Here is a 12,387-nt window from a genome sequence, read left to right on the forward strand (position 1 = left end):
CCTTGAGGCGACAGTTTGTTGTGATTTGGCGCTATATAAATAAAATCGAATTGAACTGAATTGAATTGAACAGGACGGTCTCAGAACTGGATGAGCACAATCCAGGTTGATCCAGGTTGCCTCAGGCGCAGCACCACATTGGTGGGTTGGCCCACATCAGGATGTCCAGTCTGCACTTCTGGGATTCTGGGGTGTGTGCAGTTCCATTGAGGGGTGGGGGTGGGGGGCATTCAGGTGGGGGAGCAGTTGTCACTCAGTGGGGTAGTTTGGAGGGGGGGGCAGCTTGTCTCAGTACATTTATGTGGCTTTGTTCACTGTGCTGCGTGGCTGCCTAGTCACTACAGCTCATGACACATCACTATACACAAAGGACCTTTGGGGGCAGGTGTGTTACTGCACGCAGACTGGAACAGCCAGGAATTAAACCACCAACGTTCCGGTTAGTAGATGACCTGCTCTGCCCCCTGAGCTACAGCCCATCTGCCCCCTTAATGTTAATAGCACTCTAGTTTTCACACAGTCACACTCATCCTTTACACCTCGTGCACTTACATACACCAACATGTCTTCCTATGCCCCTATTTCCTGCACCCTGCCCAGGTTGGGGGCTGGGTGGTGGTTCAGGGGCCTGCACTCAGAGGGAGGCTGATGTGTGTCTGTGAATCTATGTGTATGTGCGGGTATGTCTATGACTGTGCCTGTGTCTGGGACATACTGAACCTTGACCCCTGTTAAACATTGTCGTGGAGGGTGGGGGTCTCTACTACTCTCCGCTGCTCATTGCTGCCCCCGGGGCATGGGTGCTTTGTGGTTCTGAGGCATGCAGCCGGCTGTTTTGGCATGGTTGTTGATCCTCTGTCTGCTCAGGCTTCTGGGGGGTGTTATTGCAGCTTCTCACCCTCATTATCAAGTACGTTTCATGACACACACATAATACACTGACACAAACAATAAAGCAAGATTGTGTGCTTGTTTCTGCTTTTCACTCTTTCAGGTGCTGTTTGGTTTGTAAATGTCACGGATGCAGCAGTTAGCAACTCATTACTGTTGCTCCTCCCTTTTCCTCCCCTCTTCTTCCTCTTTATCACTTCTTTCCTTTCATTAATCTGCCCCTCCCCACCTGTCAGCTCCGGCACAGGAAAACTCATCATACCAATGTCAATAATTAAGAAGGAAAAGAGACTAACGAGTGGAGCCTATATAGAGCTCCTGTTAGCAAAGCACACAGACCATAATTCTGCTCGTTTAAGCTGCTGAACAGGACAGGTTTAAAAAGAACCGGGCCTGGGACCACACAGATTTCTTTATTGTGAAGGAATGTTTGTCTCATTGTTTGTTTGTACATCAGAAAGATAAAATACAGGAATAAACAACAACAAACACACACACAACTGATTTCATGTCGGTACAAAAACATCTAAAAGCTTCAGTAGGAATAAAAGTGATCAGCGATCAATCAGAGCACAATTAAAAACAGATTAACTAATTTCTCTGATATGAGAAATTATATTGATCTGTGGGACATGGATCAGCTGCCTCGGCTTTGGAGCCTGGATGGAGTTTCTTCACTGGGGTTAAAGGTCACTAGAGCAGAGCTAAAAGACTTCCTCCTCCTCTGCCTCACAGCCGTAATCTGGATGACACAAATTAATCAATCAATAATCAATTACTGTATGATTTCCACGATGATTTCCAGAATCAAAACCTTGACTGACCTCCCACCAGCTGCAGAGCGCTAATGCATTCGTCTTCTGCCTCCTCCTCCTCTTCTTCTTCCTCTTCCTCCTCCACAGGGAGTGGTGCAGCTTGGGGGGCGGAGCTTCTTTCAGTAGTACAGTCTGAGGGTGGGTTGTGCTCAGCCATTGTTGGTGTTTCTGTTTCCATGGAGACAGCACCCTCTACCTAAAAGTTTAACATCAAGTTAAACTTGGCCCCTCCCCAATCAGACAAGGAGAACATGCAGCTAAGCATGTTCTCCTTTAGGAGAGACGGCATCCATCCCACTTTGGATGGAGCAGCTCTCATTTCTAGAAATCTGGCCAAATTTATTAACCCTCCTAAAAACTGACTACCCAGGGTTGAGACCAGGAAGCAGAGTTGCAGTCTTACACGCCTCTCTGCAGCTTCTCTCCTCCTGCCATCCCCCCAAAACCCCATCCCCATAGAGTCGGTGCTGCTCCCAGACCACCAAAAACCAAAGCTAAAATCAGCAAAAAACTAAGCATAAAAATTCAAAAACAATAAATAATACAGCTTCATCAACTGCACCAAAGAGTTAAATGAGTATTCCTTTCACTTTAACTAGTAGTGACATCATGATTTTCTTCTCAAATTAAATTGTAGACAGAGAAAAAAATATTCATAAGCATCTAAAAGATTTATCTTCATGTTCGGCTGCTTTCAGCACTGCTGGTATTTGTTTAGAGTCTGACTGATCTTTGAGTTAACTTCAAAAAGCCATCACTGACCCAGCTGTCTTAGCTAATTATAGGCCAATCTCCAACCTTCCTTTTCTCTCAAAGATTCTTGAAAGAGTAGTTGTAAAACAGCTAACTGATCATCTGCAGAGGAACGGTTTATTTGAAGAGTTTCAGTCAGGTTTCAGAATTCATCACAGTACAGAAACAGCATTAGTGAAGGTTACAAATGATCTTCTTACAGCCTCTGACAGTGGACTCATCTCTGTTCTTGTCCTGTTGGACCTCAGTGCAGCTTTGATACTGTTGACCATAACATTTTATTACAGAGATTAGAGCATACTATAGGTATTAAAGGTACTGCACTGCAGTGGTTTGAATCATATTTATCTCATAGACTCCAATTTGTTCATGTAAATGGGGAGTCTTCTTCACACACTAAGGTTAATTATGGAGTTCCACAGGGTTCTGTGCTAGGACCAATTTTATTTACATTATACATGCTTCCCTTAGGCAGTATTATTAGAAAGCATTGTATCAATTTTCATTGTTATGCAGATGATACTCAGCTTTACCTATCAATGAAGCCAGATGACACACATCAATGAGTTAAGCTGCAGGAATGTCTTAAAGACATAAAGGCCTGGATGACCTCTAATTTCCTGCTTCTAAATTCAGATCAAACTGAAATTCTTGTTCTCGGCCCCACAAATCTTAGAAACATGGTGTCTAACCAGATACTTACTCTGGATGGCATTACTTTGGCCTCCAGTAACACTGTGAGAAATCTTGGAGTCATTTTTGACCAGGATATGTCCTTCAATGCACATATTAAACAAATATGCAGGACTGATTTTTTGCATTTGCGCAATATTTCAAAAATTAGAAACATCCTTTCTCAGAGTGATGCTGAAAAGCTCATTCATGCATTTATTACTTCTATGGTGGATTATTGTAATTCATTATTATCAGGCTGTCCTAAAAGCTCCCTGAAAAGCCTTCATGAGTATGAATGTGTGTGAATGGGTGAATGAAGCATGTTGTGTTATATAGTGCTCAAAGTAGATTAGAAAAGCACTATATAAGAACCAGTCCATTTAAGAGTAGAATGGGAGGCAGAGCCTTCAGCTTTCAGGCGCCTCTTCTGTGGAACCAGCTCCCAGCTTGGATTCAGGAGACAGACACCCTCTCTATTTTTAAGATTAGGCTTAAAACTTTCCTTTATGATCAAGCTTATAGTTAGGGCTGGATCAGGTGACCCTGAACCCTCCCTTAGTTATGCTGCTATAGGCCTAGGCTGCTGGGGGGAGGGGGGGTACTGAGTGTTTCTTTCCATTCACCTCTTTTCACACTGTGTGTCTTTTGTCCTGTCTCCCTCCCCGTCACAGCAGATGACCCCCCCTCCCTGAGCCTGGTTCTGCTGGAGGTTTCTTCCTGTTAAAAGGGAATTTTTCCTTCCCACTTTCACCAAGTGCTTGGATTTTCTCTGTAATTATTGTAGAGTCTTTACCATACAATATAAAGGACCTTGAGACGACTGTTATGATTTGGCACTTTATAAATCAAATTGAATTGAACTGAATTGACTTGAATAACCTCAGGGTGCTGCCGGTTATAAACTGGACTAGTTTTGATGGGGTTGGACTCTGCCAAGGCTGCCCTTTGTCACCAATTCTGTAACTTTAATGGACAGAATTTCAGCTGGAAAAGGGTGGAGTTCCCACTTTGGCTTAGGGATGAGTTGCTGCACCAAGTGGAGAAATTTAAGTATCTCGAGGTCTTGTTCATGAGTGAGAGAAGTAGGGAGCCCGAGATTGCCAGACGCATTGGGGCTGCATCTCCAGTTCACCGGTCTGTTGCGGAAAAAAGAGCGCTGAGCAAAGCTGTTGATTTACTGCTCAATCTACGTTCCTAACATCACCCATAATCACGAGCTTTGTGTAGTGAGCAAAAGAACGAGATCGCGGATGCAAGCGGCAGAAATGAGCTTCCTCTGAAGGATGGCTGGCCTCTCCCTTAGAGATAAGGTGAGGAGTGCAGCCATTCGGGAGGGGCTCAGAGTAGAGCCGCTGCTCCTCCACATTGAAAGGAGCCAGCTGAGGCAGTTTGGCCATCTGACTAGGATGCCTCCTTGCTGCCTCTTGGGTGAGGCGTTCCAGGCATGTCCTACCAGGAAGAGTCAGTCCCTGGGACAGACCCAGGACATGCTGGAGAGATTATATCTCTCGGCTGGTCTGGGAACGCCTCAGTGTCCCCCTGGATAAGCTGGGGGAGGTGGCTGAGAGGAAGGAAGCCTGGGTTTCTCTGCTTAGGCTGTTGCCCCTGTGACCCAGACCCAGATAAGAGGAAGAGAATGGAAGGAAGGATGGATGAACTGAACTGTATTGAAGTAAACCAGGTGAGACAAGTGAGGAAGGACAGGCAGATGAGGCAGGTTGATGTGTGGTTGCTAACCTGAGGAACTATTTTCTTCTTCTTTGGTGTTGAGGAAATGAGGTGTCGGAACCTGACACAGCAGAAGAAGAAATATCAGAATGAAGTAGATTAGAGAATACTCATTACAAATGACAGATTATTGATAATAGATCATCTCAGATACCTCTTCCCCATGATGCTGGTGTTAGCTGCAAGGTCTTGGTTAGTCTCGCTGGTCTTCCTACGCCGCCGGCGGTTGAGTCGTTTTCGTGTTGCAGTGGTATCGGGGGTGTGGTCAGGGGACCTGCTGGGACTTCCTGTCCCTCTGTTCAGGTCTCTGAGGACATCATAATTGATCTTACTGGAGATCTTCTTTTCTCCAACATTTTCTCAATTGCCTCACCCGCCGTTGATGCCTCAATCTGATCCCGCTTCTTAGATGACTTCTTTTTCTGCAAAAGCACACAGCACGTGGGGTCAGAAGTCATTTGGGTGGAGCTACAGGTGATCCTCTAGACTGGTAGCTGGGATATTCTGGGCTTCACTGACCTTCTCCTTGTAGGTACCCTCCTCCTTCTCTTTGTTTATCCTCTCCTCTTTCTCTGGGAACACAAACACCAATCAATCAGTAATCAATAATGCATATCAGTAGTCAATAATGTGAATTAGTAGTCATTGATAAAGGCGACCACCTTTCTGCTCCTTCAGGTATTCAGCGTTCTGCTTCATCCACAGTTCTGTCTTCACCTGAACCTCCTTCTCATTTAGGATGTACTGCACCACACAGGATGAACCAATCAGAGAGGAGCACATCCTGCAGAAGTGTACTTTCACAGTAGAAGTCTAACTTTATTCTGAAATGACACTTCCTTGGTTATGTGTGCTTTTACCTGAGGAAATGTAAACTGACCTTATCAATCTCCTGATCGTCGATACCTTCCAGGTCCAGCTCTTCATTCTGTGACTGATCGCCTAAAAACAAATGGAGAGCTTAATTGTTTCTTATTAACCAATTCTGACTGCTTGGTGATGTAATGATGATGTCACTATGATGTACCAGTTGTTATCCTCACCGTTAGCTTTCCCACCAGGCTCTGATGTGTCGGTGGTCTGGAAGGTCTGCTGGAGGCTCAGGCTGGCGGCGCTCTCCAGTTTTCCCAGGATGGATGTCAGAGGGGCAACCTGACGGTGTGGTCCCGCCTCCCCCTTCTCTGGCTCTGCCTCCTGTTCAGAGACACTGTGATCTCCCTTTGTGCCCCTTCCCTGCTCCTCCTGGATCACCTGACACAGGAAGTCCTCAGTCAGGTGCTGGGTGGCTGCTTGGAATTCAGCGTCTTCGCCCTCAGCCTCCTCGGGCTCAGATGGCGAGGACAAAACCTCGCGGTTGTCCTCGGAGTCTGAAAGCAGAATGTAGGAGGTGTTGCGTATTTGTGTGGGCATGGTTGGGTAGTCAGGTGACCAAGAAGTAGTACTGACCAACTTCTTTGGCATAGGCGGCGTAGATCCCTCTGAGTTTGGGCCGACTCTTCTCCAGCTCGGTTTCAATCTCGTTTTTGTAGCAGCTAATTTCTCCTAATGATGACAGAAAATGTTTTAAAGATTCTAAAACCCACCCCCCCACCCGAGGTAGTCTATGTGAACAGTCAGGTAAGAAGTAGAAACTGACCTTCAACCTCATCTAGCTTTTTAGCCAGCTCCTGCTCTAACTGCAAACCAGAAAACACAAACTAGTTAGCCGAGAGACACAGATCTGCAGCCAATCAGAGACACAGATCTACCTGCTGCAGCCAATCAGAGACACAGATCTACCTGATGCAGCCAATCAGAGACACAGATCTACCTGCTGCAACCAATCAGAGACACAGATCTACCTGCTGCAGCCAATCAGAGACACAGATCTACCTGCTGCATTTTGGCTTTGTGCTGTGCAGCAGTGAAAGAGGGGGGATCGCACTCCTGCTCCAGATCTACTCTCATGAACTCATCAATGGTCAGCTGACTGGTGGGTGTGTCTTCAAACTCTGTTAACCTGGAGGGAGGGAAAGACACTGAAATTTACTTCCTTCTTGTACCGGCTCATGTGTGCTGAGGCCTTTAAGGGATGTGCTGCAGCCCTCACCTCTTCCTCAGAGTGGTCTGACAGACCTTCACCACACTGATCACATCCTTCACTGAACGACGAAACTTATGCATCCGAGCTGCTACCAGGAGAGCTGAAGAGGAGGAAGAGGAGGAGCATTACTGTCTGCTTCACGCACAATGCCATTTTTATTTGTTGCTATGGTGACAGCCTCCATGTTGTACCTGCTCCACAGAGTCCGGAGGGTCGGCGTCCTGTGTGCATCCAGTCCCTCTTCATCCTCTGAACGAGACGAAGAGCCGTCATGGAAACCTCGTGAGTCTTCACCCCGAACTCCAACATGTGAGCAAAGCGAGGGATGTACAGGCAGGGGTCTGAAGAGGAGGAGGAGGAAGAGTGCTTTGCTGTTATTATCTATACGATATGTAAACATGGGGTCAGGGTTCGTTACCGGGGCCAGGACAGTCCACTTTATTATTGTGACATCAACAGAAATCGAAAAACAATCATTCAGTTCATTCAATTTTATTTATATAGCACCAAATGACAACAACAGTCGCCTCAACAAGACCCTGCAACAATACACAGGAAACCGACCAATCAGACGAGCCCCTATGAGCAAGCAATGGGAAACAGTGGGAAGGAAACGGAATAAACCTGCGGGCTGGCAGTCATCTGCGGGATGAGGGAAACAGGCCAGAAAAGAAATCTATGAATCAATCTTTTAATTCAATATCATCTTCAGCTGCTCCTAAAATACATCAGATCATTGAGACACGGCGTATTTATATCAACGCCGAAGCCACGTCATACTGCATTCTTATGGCGGATGGAGGATACTTCTTCCTGGTTGGTGGCTCATTCCGAACTATTCCGGTGGAGAAAGCCTTACTGGTCTTATCTGTTGTCTGTTAGAGTCTTTTCGTGACAGGGGAGAGAGACAGGAAATGGAGGAAAGATACAGGGAAAGACACACAGACAAATCGGCCCCGGGCCTGCACGGGACGCGAACCCGGGCCGCCCGCACTGCAACGCGGCGTGTGTATGTGGTATTGTGCTTCACCACTAAGCCACCCAGGCGCATGCGCAGTATGACGTTCAATAGTTAGAGGTTTGTACTTGTAAATTTGTGATTTGTACTTGTATTGTTGAGAAGTTGTAACTTTATAGATTGCATTAGAAATAAAAATCTTATATTTATGCACGTTTATTGACTTACATGTACGAATTTAGACTCCTTACACATACATTGTTTTTGACAGTTATCTTACCCCATATATAAACACATATCAATTCATCTGTGTATGTACATACACAGTCCGTATATCCATGGAAACGTTTGCGGCTGCGCAGTTGCTCTGTTGTTTCCCGCGCTCTGTCGCCCTCTGCTAGCACAAAGCGGCGGTGAAGGCGGAAGAAGCAGCTAGACCTAAAATGGCGGCCGGAGCTAGGCGGTAGCGGCTTGGTTGTTTTTAACGTTAACGGCGGAAGGACGGCAGAACGGCGGGAGTCAAACTGGTATCCTGCACACCGACACTCCGTGACACACGCGCCGGGACCGGCACGTCTCGGCACGGCTGATAAACCCGCCGCAGGTACGACGATAAGAAGCGAGGAAGAAGAGGAGGAGGTGATGCTGGAACGTGATCGGAACGGAGAACTGTCATTATTGATGATCGATAGTTAAGGGACTCGACTCGGAGCTCCCGCTAACTCGCAATGCTGAAGCAGTCGTGGCGTGGCTTATCGACTACGTTGATGACGTTTTTCTGAGAACAGCAGTCAAAGCCAAAGCTTCTGATGGATGAAGGTGGTGTTCACTGGCTGGATTCATGCAAGTGATCAATGACCAGACTGAAAGACGCACAGACAGATGAAGCATTACCACAGCAGCTCAGGTAAGCACACCTGAACAGACTTGCATTAACTGAACGAGTCTTTAAAATGCAAGAATGATTTCAGAGTGGAGCAGCTGTCTGATTTCTGTTTCAGGACAGACCAAACGTTCTGCTGTCCGATAATCTGGATTTAATCTCTGGGGATTATAATCTCTGACTCTCTGGCCCACAGGAGGCTGCTATGCTGTGACGTGTTGATTCTGCCCACTCCCTGAGGAGGAGATGGCGGCTGAATTGTTCTCCACCAGCCTCCCTCATGGCGAGGAGGTGGAGGTTTTGGAGGTGAAGAAGAGTTTCATCCAGGTGAGCGACCCACAGCTGACCGCTGAGGACGTTTGTGGAGACGCGGCCTCGCAGCCAAACAGCAACGACAGCAACCCAGAGGAAAGAGACAGCTGGCAGGCTGCCCACCCCACCCTCAGAGAGAGGTAAACAACAACGAGCAAACAGAGAGAGGTAAACAACAACGATATAGTTAGAGGTAAACAACAACGAGCAAACAGTGAGAGGTAAACAACAACGAGCAAACAGACAGGTAAACAACAACGATATAGTTAGAGGTAAACAACAACGAGCAAACAGTGAGAGGTAAACAACAACGAGCAAACAGAGACAGGTAAACAACAACGATATAGTTAGAGGTAAACAACAACGAGCAAACAGTGAGAGGTAAACAACAACGAGCAAACAGACAGGTAAACAACAACGATATAGTTAGAGGTAAACAACAACGAGCAAACAGAGAGAGGTAAACAACAACGAGCAAACAGAGAGGTAAACAACAACAATATAGTTAGAGAGAGGTAAACAACAACGAGCAAACAGAGGTAAACAACAACGATATAGTTAGAGGTAAACAATGATATAGTCAGAGACAGGTAAACAACAACGATATAGTTAGAGAGAGGTAAACAACGACGAGCAAACAGAGAGGTAAACAATGACGAGCAAACAGAGAGAGGTAAACAACAATGATAAAGTTAGAGGTACAACAACGAGCAAACAGAGGTAAACAACAACGATATAGTTAGAGAGAGGTAAACAACAACGATATATTTAGAGACAGGTAAACAACAACAACAACGATATAGTTAGAGAGAGAGGTAAACAACCACGAACAAACAGAGAGGTAAACCAGAGTTTCTGCGGAGTAGTAAAAGGTAGTAAATTAAATGAGCTCAGATTAAGGCTATTAAAAGGTAGTAAACATACGAAGGAGTATTAGGGCCACATTGAGAACAAAAAATTAATTGTGCATTTTGAGAATAGTCAAAATTTCGAGAATAAAGTCAAAATTTCGAGAATAAAGTCGAAAATTTTTTTCGAGAATAAAGTCAAAATTTTGAGAAAAAAGTCAAAATTTCGAGAAAAAAGTTGAAATTTTGAGAAAAAGTCAAAATAGTATTTTGAGAATAAAGTCAATGTGCAGATTTAAGTCGTTTCAAGTCAAACACCTGCCATGCCACGTCTACTATAACCTCCAGAATGTCTTGTATTATGAGTTAGCAAAACTATACTTAAGAATCGGAACTTATTTATCTTTTAGTACACAAACACAATGGAGTGATAACTATGAGGATGGTAATGAGATGTGCAGAAAGCTGCATCGGCTCAGAAGGAGAACCACACAAACTGGCAATGGTCAGATGCAAGGATTTCGATGAATGCACCTTCGTGCAGTACAGAGGGGATTTTCAGAATCACAAGTCACAATAAGGGGCTCGCCTCATGGGGAGCGACGTCGCTCGCTCTCCATTCATTTCCTATGGAACTTGTGCAAGGACGCCACAATCGCTTCGCAGAAGTTCTATGAATGGAGAGGGAGCGACTTCGCTCCCCGTGTGTAGAGCCCCTAAGACAGCTGATCAAGTTGTTTCATCTACCCAAGTCATTTTGTAGAGGGTATAGCAGCCGTGGCCGTTATTTGACTTGAAATGACGACTTCGACTTTTTCTCGAAATAGTATTTCGACTTTATCTCAAATACTATTTCGACTTTTTTCTCGAAATTTTGACTTTATTCTCAAAATGCACGATTTATTTTTTTTCTAAATGTGGCCCTAATACTCCGTCGTATAAACAGAATTTGACTTGGTAGTAAATTTTTCATCACCCCTTCAATATGTTTTGATCTTTCCATTGATGCAGACTTTTTGTTTTAAGTTCGTTTAATTAAAAAATCTGTATAGAAATATAACTACTCAGCAGGACCTGAGCTGACGTTGATAGACGATTGGTTCCGCTGTCCGATCTGCTGTGCACAGGCACGGAGTCATTTTGTGCCTTGTCATAGGAAAATGTAGTTTTCACAACTTTGCTCGATGACCCGGCAAAGACTGGCTAAACCCTCTGGAGTCCACGGATGCGGTGGTGGGTCAAAATGACATCACTGATTTGAGATGACATATCATCGGGACGCTGCTGCCATGAATCGAAAGTGCAGACTTCCAACTATGTACCAGTTTTAAATTACGTAAATAATCCAAGTAAAACCAGAGTTATGTCAATAATTTATGCCATGCTTTTTCCTGTATATTGTCCTCACCTTCGATGCACGAAACGTGAGTTTCGCTACAGGAGTGCCTGCTAACAAAATAAAACAAAATAATTTCCGACAACCTCCTCCCATTGGTGTAAAAATGCACCATATCAACCAATCAGAACATTATGTGGTAACATGATGCATTTGGGTGCATTTGGCTGCTGAGGAGCAGGTGAAAAAAGTGGTAAAAGAGAAACATTACTGGCAAGTTTTGCTGTGATGGGCCCCTCAGTCTTGTGGAGGACAGAAACTCTTTTTTTGAGGTGGCGTAAATAATTTGTCTAGCATCTATTGTGAGTCCCTGATTGCTCTGCAAATAGTTGTACACAAAAAACCTGAGGCTTTCCTGCATTGTAATGTGAATAGTTGTATTTTACTTTATTATTTACTATATTTTTACACAAGTTTTGAAAATTTACAACTTATATTTGCATTTTAATTGTAAAATAATTAGCATGTTTCTGATTTTTACAGTAAAAAAATCTAACTTTTTCTACTCTGATTTGATGTTTTATGTGATTGTAAGTCCAGTGTGTTGATACGGATGTCAAAATAAGAGTAATTATACAGTCACACACTGAGTGTGCTGAAAAAAATTATACCAAACAAGGCAGGGTAAACAGTTTCTAAGGTCAACTATGAAGCTAAAAACAAAAGTAGTCAAAAATGGCCAAATATACCCCGGACCCCAGAGGGTTATTAAGCCGGTCATGGGGAATGATCGAGAGGCGTTTTGTAAAGAATAAATATAAATTTGACCTGGGACGGTGTGACGGCGATCAAATCACACCGAGCATCCACCGTTCACCAGCAGCAGATTTGTGTGCGCGGGGAGCAGACCCCTATTTTGTGTTTTGGTGCTACACAAGCACTGCAACTGCAACTGTGGGAAGTCGGGAGTGCGCTTCCTTGTTTTGTTCGGTTGGGAATTAGAAAACTTTTTTACTGAATAATTATTTAAACAGTTAAATGGCCATAAACTGAACTGTCATAAACTGAACTGTCATAAACTGAACTGTCATAAACTGCAGCAAAA

General features: G+C 44.6%; 1 pseudogene; it reads right to left on the reverse strand.

Annotated features, from left to right (window-relative positions):
* Positions 1 to 1,290: 1,290 nt before the first annotated feature.
* On the reverse strand, positions 1,291 to 7,422 carry LOC115773956 (transcription factor IIIB 90 kDa subunit-like; annotated as a pseudogene).
* Between the last annotated feature and the right edge of the window lie 4,965 nt (positions 7,423 to 12,387).

The sequence above is a fragment of the Archocentrus centrarchus genome, chromosome 24 (genome assembly GCF_007364275.1).
Source record: "Archocentrus centrarchus isolate MPI-CPG fArcCen1 chromosome 24, fArcCen1, whole genome shotgun sequence".
In the NCBI taxonomy this organism is placed as follows: domain Eukaryota; kingdom Metazoa; phylum Chordata; class Actinopteri; order Cichliformes; family Cichlidae; genus Archocentrus; species Archocentrus centrarchus.